Below are 15,889 nucleotides of genomic sequence, written 5' to 3'. Positions count from 1 at the left end.
GTAATAATCCCTGAAAGATAGTGTCTGTCTTTGACTAGAGTTTTACTAGTTGGATTTGTTACAAGGGAATTTCCTTGCAAAAACATCAGATACCAAATCAAACACTACTTTACACTGACTTCAAAACTCAGATTTACCAGAGTAAAAAATTTTCTGTACAAAATATATTATATGTGAGAATGTAATTCTGACTGGATAACTTCATAATAATATTGACCTGATTGTTATTCCTTGGAGTTTAATTATTGGAGGTCAGGCAGTTGTGGTGTCATTTGTAGTGCATAACTTTGTAGGCTTTGCTGCTTTTAAAAATTGTGTAGTGGTTTTCATTTGTACTATATGAATTTATTTCACAAGTATAAAATATATTTTTCTTTTCAAATATGACTCTAAATGCACTAACATCTATGTTTTATAGTTTACATAAATCAGGCTTATATGAATGAGTCAGAAACATTTATTGCAACAAGTGCTTGCTTGAATTCACATACAGCTAAGAAATTATTTACCACGGTCTAGAAACGGTTGTGTAAAAGGTTCATTCTCTTGCACAGTTTGCTCTAGGTAGACCTGTCTCTGTGGGAGTTGATTTGTTACTGCAATTTAAAGGACATACATTTGCCATTTACACTGTGTTATCAAAGCGCACAGAAAAGAAAGAAAAAATAAAATAGCACATGATATCAATATTTACTACATAGCTATCGTCACATTCCAAAAACATCAGGATAAATACATCAGAGTTTTCAAATCATTATGAATTCTATCTGCAGAGACTTTATCAATCTCATAAGATAGAAAAATATGATGCTAGAAAGCAGGATCAGATTTTTTTAAAGTTACAATCAAGAAGTAAAGCAAAGAAATTAAAGGAAGATGAAATAACTATAGTCTGAACAGGTGGAAAATTTGATAAAATTATGGCTTAGGTGCTCAGACTGACAGAGGGTACACTACAGCATGGAAATAGGATAATGCTCAAAAGTTAATTGTCCACTGTAAAAATAGGGGCAGGTGTAATAATAACAGTTGCTGCTTTATTTTCTCATGTGCTCCTAACTACAGCTAGGGGCTCTGAACATCTGTACATTTTTTGCTCAATTTCAGATAGCCATCTGTCTATTAACTTCACTTATAGATAGTGAGTTTGGGGCAAAATAAGCTGTTACTTAGACTGTGATCATTCTCCCTGGATTGAGTGGGACTCCTAACTGTAATCCCTTCTGGTTGGATTCTGCAATCTGTTTTTAAACAGCAGACACAAATGCAAATTGTTGAAATGTGCCCAACACCAGGTAAAAGACACTCCTAAGTTAGAAAATATTTTAAACAAAAGCTTGTTTAGCCACTTATTTATTTATTGTTATTATTTTATTATTAAATTTATTGGTACAATTTAGATATAAATAATGATCATATTCATCATAGGGAATTTGTACCTATATATGATATATCTTGATTCCTCCTTTTTTTCCAATTCCCTCCCCTCCCTTCAGCCCCTCTTCAGCTCCTTATTTACAAAGCTCTGTTTCCATTTTATCCTTCTTTTCTCATTTTTTCTTTTCCCTTTCTTCCTTTTCCCTGCCTTTTCCTAGCTCCCCTTTCCTCTTAAACAATTTCTTACCATTTTACCATATTGCTTGTGCAATTTGGTTCTTATTTACATTTTCAGTTTCTCATATCTGTGAGGCAGTGCAATATTTACACACATGTTCAATTTATTTCACTTAATAGTATGGTCTCAAGGTCCATCCATTTAGTAATAAACATCTCAAGTTTATCCTTCTTCAGGGCAGAGTAATACTCCATAGCATACTTCTTAAAAACCACATCCTTTTTATCCATTCATTGACTGATGGGCATTTGGATTGTTTCCAAGATTTAACTATTACAAACTGTGATAGAAATTATGAAAGAAATTGTATAAATCAACTGCGGCCATGATCACAAATCATATTACTTTAATTCACTTACCATGGAAACTGTTAGAAATTATTTTTGTATGACTAAAGCTCCTGGAAATTATAAATAAGGGCAGACAGCAAATCAATAAACATCAGTACAAGAAAAGATCTGAAAATCTAGTAATAAAGGTGAGGATATTTAATATATGAACCAAAATGCTTCCTCTCTTTACCTTCCCAGCTCAGCAGGGTACAGCCCTGTCTACTCTAGGTAAGTGGAGCCCACCATGCCTGGGTTCCTTTCCTCTCATCCTCCAGCTGAAGGGTTTTCTCCTTTGGAAAAGCTTGACTTCAGTGTTTATCCTCCTGCCTTCAAGTGCTTGTTGCCGAGGGAAGTCTTGGGTAAGTATAGTAAATGTAGGGGCTCTCTTCCCCTGACAATCCTTACTAGTAGAATGGAGAGTTCTCAAGAAAGTCCCTTCTCTTGAGGTGGTGATTATGCTATACCAAAGGAGCCAAGCTGAGCGCCCTCCGGAGGAAGCGCCCACCCTTCACTAGGTCCTCAGCTGCTATAGCAGGATTATAATGCAGACAGAATCCCACTGTTATCTCTCCCACTCTCTACTCCAGAACCTTATTTCAGAGATTTTCCCTGAGAAGAGAATCAGACCATAAAACAAATGGTTCTCAAATCTTTCCAGAGGAACTGATACTGCATTTACAGTTGAGGACAAGGTAGCTCAATCTTAAGGGCATTCTGAAGAACAGTGAAGGTTGTAGTGAAAGAATTTTAGAAGTGGCTTCATGATCTAATAAAGATACAGCTTCCTCTATAGGCCAGGATATTTGAAGGAGAGCAATAAAGAATAACACAGCTGGGATGAATGCTCATGGGTTCAGAACAAATTATCAAAAAAATGTGCAAGACACTCAAATGGAATTCTGAAGCAGAAAAATACTATAGCTGAGATTAAAAGTTCATTAGAAGAGTACAATGTTAGATTTGAGCTGGAGGAAGAAAGAATTATTGTACTTGGAAATAGACTGGTATAAATTATGCAGTCAAATAATGGAAAGAAGGATGAAGAAAACCTTAAGAAAAATGTAGAACAATATTGAGTGTACCAACATGTTTGTAAGAGGAATATAAGAAAGAAAGGAGACACAAAAGGGCAGAAATATACTATTTGAAGATAAAATAGTTGAAACTTCTCAAATTCATTGGCAAACAATAACCTAAATGAACTCCAGGTCAAAGAGACCCACAAACAAACACATCACAGAAAAATGATGAATATAAAAATTGAGGGAAAACCCTGAAAGTAGTAGGAGAAGATGTGTCACTTACAAGGGAGTACCAGTAAGACTAATAGTTGGTTTCTCGGTCAAAACAATAGAAGCTACGTGACAGTGAGATAATGCAAGCAAAGTTTTCAAAATAGAAAACTGTTGACCAAGAACCTTATAACCAATAAATACACATTCTAAAGAAGGGGGAAAAGAATTTCCAAATAAGAAAATTTGAGAAAAAATTGTTTCTAGAAGAGTCACCTCATAACAATACTAAAAGAAATTATTTAGACTAAAAGCAAATGACACCAGAGTATAATGTAAAGCCACATAAATGAAGAACATCAGTAAAACTGTAAAACACTACAAATGTGGGGAGTGGCTGAAGTTGGAGAATGATCACACACACGGAGCGCCTGACACCAGCCTCGAACAAGCTGTTCCAGCTCTGAGAATATGGAGACCCTGAGGCAATCTGAGCAACCAGCTTGCTAGTCAGAGGGGTGTCACATGATATCAACTTGCCCAATATATATTTTTTCTTTTTTTAAAATTTATTTTAAAAATAAAAGAAGGAAAACATATTAACAAACAGACATCCATTTACAAAGTAGCATAGGAACAATACAAACAGTACAGAGTTACTGACAAAGTGGTAGGAAATTAACAATCACTGTTGTATTATGTATTCATATCTTCAAAGTGGTTTCTCAGGAAAACAATACAGACATGAAAGATTGATCAAATAAGTAATTATTAACTGTTCCTTTCAGTAAAGCAATAGAAGTCAGTCGTACAACCATGCCAGCTATCCTGTAATACATACATACATAATTTCCCCTTCTTTCTTTTCTCTTTTCCCTTATCCCAGTTGCTCTTTACTTTTGAGCATTTTCCTTTCATTTCACAATGTCTATCATACCTCCTAATTTTTATTCACTCTTTCAGGTTCTTACACTAGCGAGACAATATATAAATAAATGTACTGTGGTTGTTGAGTAGTTCCTTCCTCCCATGTGGAGAGAGGGTTCCACCTGATCTCGACTTTCTGTTTCCTGACTCGTGTCTTTATTTCTTCGTCCTCCACCACCATTCATCTAGAAAATTTCAAGAGCTGTGCTGGATGTGGCATATAAATAGTAAAAAGCACTCTAGATGTATACTTTCTCCTTTCTTTTCCTAACTGATGTTTAAAGATACTTTATACAATTTTATATGCTGTAAATATAACTTTTGCTGCTATAACAACTGGAAAAGTAAGAAGTATAGTTGTAATATATTTGCAGATAACAGTACAAAGAAAATAATTGGAACAAAGTTGCAATGGGCTAAGTAAAGATGACAAAAATGCACTTTTGGATTTGTAACATTAACAGTATAATATATTATAATAAGAATTTTAAAAATGAGAAAAGTAATGAAGTTACATATCACCAGAATTAAGCTATTCTTAAATATGAATTTAATTTTCATATGTTAAGATGTATAAGTATGTCCTGGAACAACCACTAAAAATTAACTCAAAAATAATTAAAGGGATTAACCTGCTACAGTAGAAAATGTTTACTTAACAGCAAAAGAAAGAAGTGAAAAGGAATAAAGAGACAAAAAGATACATGAGACATGTCAAAAACAAAAGTAAAGTGGAAGTTTTCAATCCAAATATATTAATAATAGCACTAGATTTGGTTGAGCACTATGGCTTGGACCTTAAATGTCCTCCAAAGGTCTGTATGCTAACAGCCTGTTCACCAGTCCATGGCACTAGTGCAAGATGGTGGAACCTTTAGGTGGGAGGTCCTACACGAAGGAACCTAGGTCCCTGGAAATGCTCCCTCTAAAGGGGATGTATTGGAACTCTGACAGGTTCTTTCTTCTATTCTGGCTGCAATGAGACAAGCAACTTTGCTACATCATTAAGCTCCCTGCCATATGTTTTGTTTCTGCACAGGCTCCAACAGAATGAATTCACAATAAAGGAAAACTATAGACCAATACTTGTGGTTAATATGGACACAAAAACTCTTCAAAGTTAAAAAATGACTAGCAAACTAAATACAACAATACATAAAGAAGCAAAATGAGCCACAGTCCAGAGATTTAAATTTAACTTAATGTCCAAAAATCAATGAATACATCAATAGAATTAAAATTAAAAATTACATGATTACCTTAACAAATACTGAAACAGCATTTAAAAAGTCTCCATGTCTTGTCATGATTTTTTTAAAGAAAAAGGAGAAAAGGGAGAGAGGGAACAGAGAATAGAAAGGAATTTCCTCAACATGATCAATTTCATGTAAGAAAATCCCATTGCTAACATCATACTTAATGGTGAAAGAGTGGAGGCTAAATCAGAGAGGAAAAAAAATCAAGAAAATCTGCTTTCCTCATTGTTATTTGACACTGTACTGGGGGTTCTAGATAGGGTAACTGCCAAGAAAAAATAATGAAGGGAACCAAGATTAAAAAAGAAGAAAATATCTATTTGCAGATGACATTATCTTATATAGAGAAAATCTTAAACAGTCCATTAAAATAAATTAGTTCTAATAAACTAACTTATCAAGCTGTCATAATCCAAGATCAATATATAAAATAATTTACATTTTATGCACTTGCAAAGAACAATCTAATAATACAATTAAGAAAATAGTTCCACTCATAATTACATGAATCATGATTCTTCAAAAAGAATGAGATGCTTAGAAATAAATTTAACAAAAAAGAGCAAAAATTATACTCTGAAAACTGTAAAAAGAAATTTAAAAGTTCCTTAATAAGGGGAAACACATTCAATGTTCATAGATTAAAAGATTAATTTTGTTAAGATAAAAGTATTCCTTAAACTGAGCTTCAGGGTAATCTCTATCAGAATCTCAGTTTTCTTTATTATAGAAATTCATAGTCAGGTTCTGTAATTCATACTGAATTGCAAAGAACCTTAAATAGCAAACAATTTTGAAAACAAAAGATTAGAGGACTCATATTTCCTGATTTCAAAACTTACTACAAAGCCATCCTAATCAAAACAGTGTAGCACCGGCATAAGGGTGGACATGTAGTCCTAGCAGGAAGGGAAGGAAGGGAAAATCAAAAAGAGAGAATAGAAGAAAAAAATGAAAAGAAAGCTTTTGTAAACAATGGGTGAAGAAGGGTTAAGGGGAGCAGAGGGGAACGGGGAAAAAAGAGAAATAAAGATATATTATGAACAGGTACAAATTCCCTATGAAGAATGTGATCATTATGAATATCAAAAGTGTATCAATAATATTAATTTTTTAAAAATACTAACTTTTATTCTTCAAAGGACACCATCAAGAAAGTAAAAAAAAGGACCCAAAGAGTAGAAAAATATTGTATATCACATATCTTCTAAAGTTTTGTGTCTATGATAAACACAAATCAGTAAAAATGCAAATAATCTTAAAAAGGACAAAAAACATTAAAAAATATTTCTCCAAGGAAAACATACAAATACCTAATGAGACATAAAAAGCTTCCCAGTATCATTATTCATAGGCAAGTGAAAATCAAAACTATGATGAGAAACCATTTCACATGCACTAGGAGCTCTAGGACCAAAAAGTTAAAGAATATAAACTGTTGGTGACTTGTATAGAGAAACTGAGCATTCATATCCTGCTGGTAGGAATGTAATATGATGAGATCGCTCAGGAAAACAACTTCAGAGACTGCCACACCCTTCAAATAACTATACATAGAATTACCATATGAACCAGCAATTTCACCCCTGGATGTATACCTTAGGGTAATAGAAACAAATGTCTGTACAAAAATTTACACATGAATATTTATAACATCATTATGATAATAACCAAAAGGTAGAAATCACTCAAAAGCCCATTGACAGATGGATGAACAAATAACACACAAAGAAATTTACACTACCCAAGGAAATATTATTCACCTCATAAAAAGAAGAGTACTGAGTCATGCTACAGATGTACAAACTTTGAAAACATCATACTAGGAATCTAATAAAAAGGAATGCATATTGTCCATCCCATTTGTATGACAGTATAAAAGAAAGAAGGTTGAATAGTGGTAACTTAGAGATTAATACAAAATGTTCTAAAATTACTATTGCTATGGTGGCATGCACCTATGAGTACAGTGAAAATCACTGAACTGTGCACTTTAACGCAGGGAATTGTGTGGTGCATGAATTATATCTTAATGCAGCAGTTTCTAAAAGAAAGTTTGGATCTTGTACTAAGGAAAATTAATTGAGACAAAGTTTAATTATTTTACCAAAAGTGGAGAAATAAGGTTAAAAATGTCAAAAAATCTTAGGAGACTTCAGGTAGTTTTGCAAGCATGAGTGGGAGCATTATTTCATCTCTTGTTTTATTCTTAGTCTTTACATATAATTGCCTCACACAGCCAAGCCTTGAGCCCTGATGACATATTACCTTTATTGTAGATTCAGCTGCTGAATACATAATATTTGTATAGATCAAATTTTAGGAGAAAAAACTCGTAGAAATCATTTACTTGAATTTCTGCTACTTACCAGTTAAATATAATTGCTTTTAAACTTGAAAGAAAGTGGACTTTTTACTACTCGCTTGCTTTGATGTCCTTTGGAAACTTGCTGTATGTCTTGCCAAGTCCTTCCTAAAAGATGCCCCATACCCATCAAAGAGGAAAAACTTTAAGTCAACAAAAACTAAATATCTATAATCCTTTTTAAAATTATAATCTTCACGGTCCTTTTTCTTATGATCAATTTGTGTTATAATTCTATTATTAAGGATCAGTGTTAACATTATATAGCCCACTGCCTTGGGCAAACAGAAAGCTAATTTGGCCAGATAAATCAGGATGGTGTCTGTATTTTTGGATGCAATTTTTCTGACTCCTTTAAGAGCCTTTGTTCAGGTGGACATTAGGATATTTGAGATTCACATACCTTATACGACAAGGAGAGCTGTCAAGAACATGATCACCAATTTTCAAAACTAGAGACCATTTAATTCCCCCATTTAGCCATGCATTTAGTTCAGCAAGACTATATAGTTTAGAATACCTGGTGATAAGGTTAGTACAGAAAAAAGAAAGCAACATTGAAGTGAATTGCAAAAAGCTAGGGATATGTCCTTCTTCTGGGAAAGCTGGAGTACACGTATGTATGTACATACTTTGGAGGGAATCTGCAAAATACTGCACTGAAAGGAACAGCCTTGGCAAAGCGTATCCCATAGGGAATAAATACCCAGATTCCTGCACTCTATTCTTCCCCAGAGACTTAGGCAAATAGATTGATTTCAATATATTAAATCCCGACTCACAGGAAACCGTTTCATTATTATCCTTGAAAACGCGATAGCATGTAAACATTTTTAAGAGGAGATTTTTACGATACATGAACCCATACCTTCCTTCAGAGCAGAGAAGGAACAAAACAGAAATGAGTCTCTTGACCACTCTGTTTCCCTGGAGTTCTGCACATCTGTCTATCTGCTGTCTGTCTGTCTGCCTGTCTGTCTGAGGTGAGGCAGGAAAGTGGCCCATTTGCACAGCAAACTTTATCAGAAACATACCTATTTGGTTAGGCAACATGGCAAACACAATTTAAAACACACGGGCACCCGTACTGTGGATGTTGCTGACTTCAGAAAAGAATTCCAAAGACATCTGAAGTTAAACCAGTCAAAGCACATGTCTGCGAATTCTCCTCTGGACAGAAAGCAGACTCTCCAGTCCTGTTATATTTAGCTGTGGAGTCACTGTGAGTCCTATGTATCAACCACCTTGTGTATTAAATAAACACCCTACACTGATATAATTTCTTACAGCGTATGAAGATATATTACAAACATCATTTTGTAGGATACATCTATGCTCAGAAGATCAAGTGTTCTCTTGACTGAGGAGGGAATAGAAGTGTGACATCATCAAGTTCATACAGATATTATGTAAAAAAGCAAGAATGGGAACATAGGCTTTTGAGCTTTGAAATCATAATCTAGAGTCAAATTTTTATATTGAATATGATTTTATTTTTCTTATATGCCAAGATGCCCAGAGCATTAGCTCAGAGTTGCTAAGTGCTACTGACACTGGGAAGAACTGGAGTTCTTTCTGTTTGTCTGATTCCTGTGTCTCACCTCCCAGGCCTTTGTCTCCATGAGTGTCCCTTTTTCCTGAGATTTCAGACTTGGAGCTTGTTCTCTGTGAAGGAAATGGGTGAAAGGGTACAGGAACAAGAGAGGAAAGTGCTGAACCTGGACTCTTTTAACAGATCAATAAAAGCTTTCCCAAAGCCCCACTCAGAGGACTTGCACTGACATCTGCTTGGCCAGAACTTCCTCACCATTCCTAGCTGGAAGGCACAATAGAATAGAAGGGTTTTACTTTTGGGTTTAAACAGTGGGAAAAGGAAAAAGAAGGGAGAATCTTGAATGGCTCCCAGGTCAGGTAAATACTGACCATGACTAGCAGTGAACTATAGTAGATTGACTTTTGGAATAACATATCTTAATTTTACTAGATATGAATTATTGTATAAAAGCTCTCTGATTGGAAGTAGGAAGGAAAAAGTCATAATATGAGAATATTCTGAATAAAAACAATTTCACTGTCTCATTCCAACTTTGATGCTTTTTCAACAGAGATTACTCAATTTTGATTCTTCCAATTTCACACTAATACATCTGTTTTATATTTATTTTCATTTAATGTATGTTTTAGTACTGTTTAGTCTTTCTCCTTTCATATTTGTAATAGCAATTTTTAAATAAACACAAAAGAATGACATAATGAACCCCTCATACCCTATCTCCTACAATAATGATCAATTTGACTAATCTTGTGGTCCCTATTCTCTCCCCCTTTCCACTAGAATATTTGAAGCCAACTCATTTCTTTTCAATACTCTAGAGCAAATTTTGCCTTGAATTCCTAATTTTGTTTTTTTTACTTTTTCATACAAGAGAGCCTAAAAGAATTTTGACAAAACTTTTTAAAAGAATTAAAAAAAATCATTGGAAAATTGTATTTCTCTCTAGATATTTTGACCTCTTACTATAGAACAGTAACAACAAATTGAAAAGCAGAGATATAAATTTTAAAATTGAAAAGCTAAGTTTCAAAAGTAAAATGCTATTTCCCTCCCTAAGGGATTACCTCCTTACTGTGCAGAGTAGAGTTTATTCCCTCTTTCAGAATTAGGTCACAGTTATGTGTCATGTCAACTATGTCTGACAATTACCACATGCAACAATTAATATCCTATCATTTCTGATTTGCATTCTTTAACGTTAAAAAAGATTTTCTAAATCTCAAACGGTGTGCTAAGTAGCAGTTTAATAGGATTGGCACAGGATCAGAGAAGCTGTTTAAATAAGGATCCGCCTCTCTCTTCTGAGATTTGAGTACTTCAACATTTTGCTTCATTTTCCTATAAGACAAATAATCCAGAGTGTCAACAACTATTCTTTATGTATTAAGGATATAGTTATTTATTCACATACAGTATTATGTTTATTTGGCTACACATTTAGATATTCATTCATTCACCAAATATTTTTTCAGGTCCATGAACATTTTATTACTAAAAGTTTTAAGGGTAAGGGCACTGGAAAAAAAAAACAAAAAACCATAATGAGTCTCTGTTTGTATAAAGCTAAACAAACCCACAGCCTAAAAGCTTTATGTGGGAATCAGGTAGAAATCAGTTGTGCTGCAAAATCTGCAGAGTAGAAACGCCAATCTCAAGGTACATTTTTAAAAAAAATGCATAGTGGCAGGATCACGGGGTGGGAAATGGGCCTGGCTGGAAGGATCGCTATATGTGTATTTTTATCATCCATGTGTTGGATGAAGCGGAGAGCTGCCAGATAGCTTCTTTTCGACAGCTTGGAGTTACTGCTGGGAACAGATCCATGTATGGAAGTGAAAGCCGAAAGGCACAGATAAGCCGAGATCCAGCTATGCAAACCATGTTTAGAGACACTTAAAGGACAAGCATCTCAGGTCCTTTCTTTCTGGTAAATTTGGAGAAGCCATCACACTGGATCATTTTTCACATCCAGCCCAGGCAGACTGAGCAGCTAAGGCTTGACAGAGGTAGGTGCAGGGCTTCTGTGAGGAAGCTTATCTAAAGGATCATTTGTGAGCACTCCCACGAGAGCCCTTGGTGTCCTTTATGGGAAGGCGGGAGATACTGGTGATGATGATGAGAGAGGGAGAGAGAGACAGAGAGACAGAGAGAGAGAGGGATGCAGGAAGGAAGGGAGAGTTGGAGCTAGTGACTAACAGGCATTTAAAAGCTTTTCCTTCACAAGGCGAGCTTGCTTGGCTACGAAGGAAAAGTGACAGCACAGATTTGCTGCCAAATAAAATCCCTTTCTTCTGGGTCACTTACCGTTCTGAATATTTGTGGATGTAGGTCTTCTTCAGCACTGCCAGCACCTTTTGGAATGGTTCACAGCTTCCGGCAGGATTCTGGTACTTACTATGTATTTTATAGGGTGGGGTAGGTAGAATTTGTCATTTTCTTTGCTTGTCCCCAGGAACCAGCAAAAGCTCACATGTGTGGATAGCTCTTCCTAAGATATAGGAAAAGTTGCTTGTAAATGACATTATTTTTTTTGGCAGCTGAAGTCATTTTTGCAATGTTTCTCAGAAGCTCAGAGGTTGATTACATCCTGCTCAAATATTCTTGGGTTGTTTTCACAAACATGGGGTCTTGCGTAAGTGAAAGTTGCTGAAACCAGCTGTAAGCCCTGAATGTCCTTGGTACCTTTTCCTTTTTCTTTCTTTCTTTCTTTCTTTCTTTCTTTCTTTCTTTCTTTCTTTCTTTCTTTCTTTCTTTCTTTCTTTCTTTCTCTTTCTTTCTTTCTTTCTTTCTTTCTTTCTTTCTTTCTTTCTTTTCTCTTTCTTTCTTTTTCTTTCCTTCTTCCTCTCTTTCATTCTTTCTTTCTTTCCTTGTTTCCCTCTTTTACTTTTTTCTGTCTCTTTCTGTCTCTTTCTTTTTTCTTAATGACTAAAAACTTAGGAACTTGAAGAGAAATATTTGCAAAATATTATTTTCATTATCATTTTTTCATGAGTGATGTTTTAGGAATAGTAAATGGTGCAAAATAGCAAGTCATATCTGTCATGAGTGCAAAGTAAAAGTACAGATATGAAGGCAGTAGCAGCAATATCTATTTCTGTATAACTGTATGATATTTTCGAGAAGAGAAAATTGTGCTTAAACCAGGCAAGTCATATCAGTTTTGCTTTAGAATTATAGTCCAGATAGTTACCAAATTGTTGTTATTAAATAATTAAAGCTGTTATTAAACTCCTCCCAAACATTTACAAAAGTTCAGGAGGAAAATGACAGGTCATATCTGTAAGATACATGCATTTTTCCAATATCTAATTAAAATCCTTATACAAGATAAATAGAATTTAAACTTCAAGATTTATCCTGTAATGATTCAAGGAAGTTTTGAGCCAATTCTTCATTTAGTTTAGTGTTCAACTTTCTAATTGAGCAAAAGGGGAGGAAAGAAGAAAAAGACAAGTAAGATTGTCCTTCCTTGATGAGAAACAGGAGATGAGAGATGATTAATAAACAAGTGTAAGGAAACACTAAGAATAGTTTGTTATACTAACCAAGGAGATGCTCTTGGGATGAATTAGTTATCTGGGAAAGGCTTAACAGATATAGAGGAAACGACTACTTATGTGGTAGCTTCCTCCAAACTCTGCATGTTTCATGCCACTGAAAAGTGAGAGGAAGAGAAAGTGTGTTTCTGTTTCAATAATCCAGTAGCTCTACTAAGGTAGTTATACTAAAATATGTATTTTTCATCAAGTTATTGTTTTACATGTCTGTTACCTTACCAGTGCATTAGGTTTACAATACATTATCTTTTCTGTATTTCTTCAAGAGGCTATTTTACATCCCTGAACAATACTGATATCCTGTATCTGAGAAAAAGGGAATGAGAGAGAAATAAACTATGCTTTCTTTTTTTAAACTAACAGAGACAAGCTGTTGTAACTTTAGCTAAAGTGGGACAGGCCTACGAAAGGATGGTTTTAAAATACTTAGTGAAACGCTGTATACCAGCCGGCTTCCCAAAAGGAACAGCACAGCAGGCGTCTTTGTAATTTTCAATACGTAAAAATTTCATATAAACGATGACAGTAGCATTTGTGAACAGATGCGATGCCTACATGTCACCATCTACTGTCTCTCATTTGCTTAGTGCCAAGTGTATTTCAACTACACACTCAGGATGAGAAATGAGTGTTCCTGTTTCTCCTTTAGCAAACAAATTCCAGGAGCAGAACATAGGTAATAGAAAATGGGTCGCTGCTACTGTATGTGCAGTATGTTAACATTCATGGAAGAAAATAATAGTCAAACTACTTGTTCTTTGGACTGGTGACCTCTTAGGCATTAGAAGTTGACTATACATGTAGAAAATATTGAGACTGTGTTTTGAGAAGGAAATTGAAAGTGTTGGCAGATTCAGCTGGGAACAAAATGGCTGTGGTGTGCTGTTACACTTAATGGAAGCATGAAGCAAATTCATGGTGGCTAAGGATAATAGACACATTGCAATTTGTCTGCACAGCAGAGAGCTCAGCTTTGAAGTTTCTGTCCCCTAATGGGATCAGACTGGACGGGCTGTGGGCCTGGTCTTTTGTGCTACAATGATGAGGAGAAAGTGGTTTGAAGGGGCTTTAATGGGAAACAATATTCCTATATTTGGGAGAGTTCATATAGAATGAAAGTAGGGATTTACTTTTCCAGAAGCATGAAAACTTTGTTCCACAGGAAAGGTCATTAAGTTGAGAGGAATAGATACCATTGTTTTTTTTTTTTAAAAAAAAAGAGACAAAAACAAAATCTTGCTCAAATGAAAACTATGAGACATTGAAGGGTCCCAGACAGAACAACAAAGAGTTCAAGAACTTTAAAAAGTATGTTAAAGGCATAAGGGTAGGGGAAGAGAGTGGAGAGAAATTTGAAGACCGGAGAGACTGTAAGTTTCTCAAGGTCAAAAAATGGAAGATAAGATTCTCCAAAATTCCACAATCCTACATTTCTGATCAGAAGTGATCTGCCCAAGCAGCTCTTTCCATTGAATTTTTAAATTGCATATTTTCAAGCCTCATGACAAGGCATTAGAGTCAAATGACATACCAGAGACTTGTAGAAGGTATTTTTAAGGTATGTAAAGTAACAAAAGGGAAACAGGTTCACATGACTCTTAATCTTGCTGAGTGGAAAAGTTCTTCCAAATCCCGCTGACTTCTTCTGAAATGAGCCACTCTGTCTACACGTAAGAACCACTTGGGGTAAGTGATGGCCAGCGGTACCCCTGAGGAATTAGTATACTTATGGGCTTCAGACAAAATCTTATTTTTTTTAAATCAAATCTATGGAATTCTAATGTGCAGCCAAGAACAAGTTATTTTTCAATAAAAAAATGTAGCAACCAGTTTAATATTCTTCAATGGGGTGAATTAAAAGACCCTGGGTAGAATATTTTTGAAACATGGTACTTTGTCCCAGGAAGATGATTTTTTGATTACTAATGTAAATTTTGCTTAGAAATCTTATTTAACAGTTTAAGTATATTTATAAAGAGATTTTCTCTATAGAAAAGATTTGTATGGATATTTGCTCTCTCTCATTAGGTGAATCTATGTGAGTGTAGCCACAGTCATTAAAAAGGTATAAAATACATGTAGGCAAAATCGTGAATTTTAACCACAGTTCGTAAATGAAACTTTATATTATTTTAGCAAATCATCAAGCAATATCTTGAAAGGGTTTATTAATTTTGGATAACAATTAAGGTTTTTTTCATTGTAGTGGTGTATTGTGCATGTGTATGTATGTGTGTGTGCATGTGTGTGTGTGTTTATGTGTACCTTTTATCTTTCCAGCAAGTACCAAGAACTCTGAAGAGATAGTGCTTGACTTTATGTAGAAAACATTTTAATTCATCACATATCAATATGTTTGAGTAAAAACCTAACACTAGCCAAAAACTAAGAGGATATATATGGCCCATGGTGGATCCTTTTCATTTGTGTAGAAATTGTAGACCGAATTCAGAGTCCTGCAAAGAAGGTTCTGAGAAAAGTGCTGGTAGAGATAAAATAAACATCTCCTTTAGGTTTCAGGTCTGCGCAAGGAATACTATTCAAGTCCCGGTTAGATGCACGATCAGGGTGCTGAGCTAGAAAGGTCATTGGAGTTAAAGAACTTGTGGTTCATTCTGACTCCTCAAGGTGTTGTTCTTCACTGGGAAACTGTATAGTTAATCTAACTTTTGTAATTCTTTATTTTCTTTTCTGTAAACTAAGTAGTTACCATGTTGAAGACATTAAGTCCTTCATTGTAATAAGTAATGGGTAATATCGTCCTTATAAGCAATATTACATCAAATGAGTTACTCCCAAAAGACTCATTCATTCTCTTATCGTTATATATGCTGTTTCTAAAAATAACCTGGTACTAATGCTGAACATCTGGAACATACTTATTTCACAGTCTGTGATTGATGATGAACACTGAATTTTCCTCCTTCACCAAACTCTTAACAGGAAGATGAGCCAAATAACTATCATCATGTCAGATATATAACATAAATAAACCCTAGCATACATTCAATCATGAATATTAGGAGGCCTAAAAAAGACTTTCAAAAACA

General features: G+C 34.8%; 1 protein-coding gene and 1 long non-coding RNA gene across 3 annotated transcripts in view; one reads left to right on the top strand and one right to left on the bottom strand.

Moving 5' to 3' along the window:
- The window catches only part of LOC102017392, a 52,625-nt gene extending 40,824 nt beyond the window's left edge, over positions 1–11,801 (bottom strand). For both annotated transcript variants that reach the window (XR_262055.2, XR_262056.2), the window contains exon 1: positions 11,587–11,801. This is a non-coding gene — a long non-coding RNA (uncharacterized LOC102017392). The remainder of the gene's footprint in view (positions 1–11,586) is intronic.
- Positions 11,198–15,889, top strand: part of Slc8a1 (solute carrier family 8 (sodium/calcium exchanger), member 1) — a 384,678-nt gene continuing 379,986 nt past the window's right edge. Inside the window, exon 1 of the mRNA XM_013517579.1 lies at positions 11,198–11,288. The gene's annotated coding sequence lies outside the window, so the exon portion shown is untranslated. The remainder of the gene's footprint in view (positions 11,289–15,889) is intronic.

The sequence above is a fragment of the Chinchilla lanigera genome, unplaced genomic scaffold (genome assembly GCF_000276665.1).
Source record: "Chinchilla lanigera isolate Chin_1 unplaced genomic scaffold, ChiLan1.0 scaffold00040, whole genome shotgun sequence".
NCBI lineage: Eukaryota > Metazoa > Chordata > Mammalia > Rodentia > Chinchillidae > Chinchilla > Chinchilla lanigera.
Note: the sequence above shows the minus strand (reverse complement) of the source record. Positions and strands in the feature narration are given on the sequence as shown.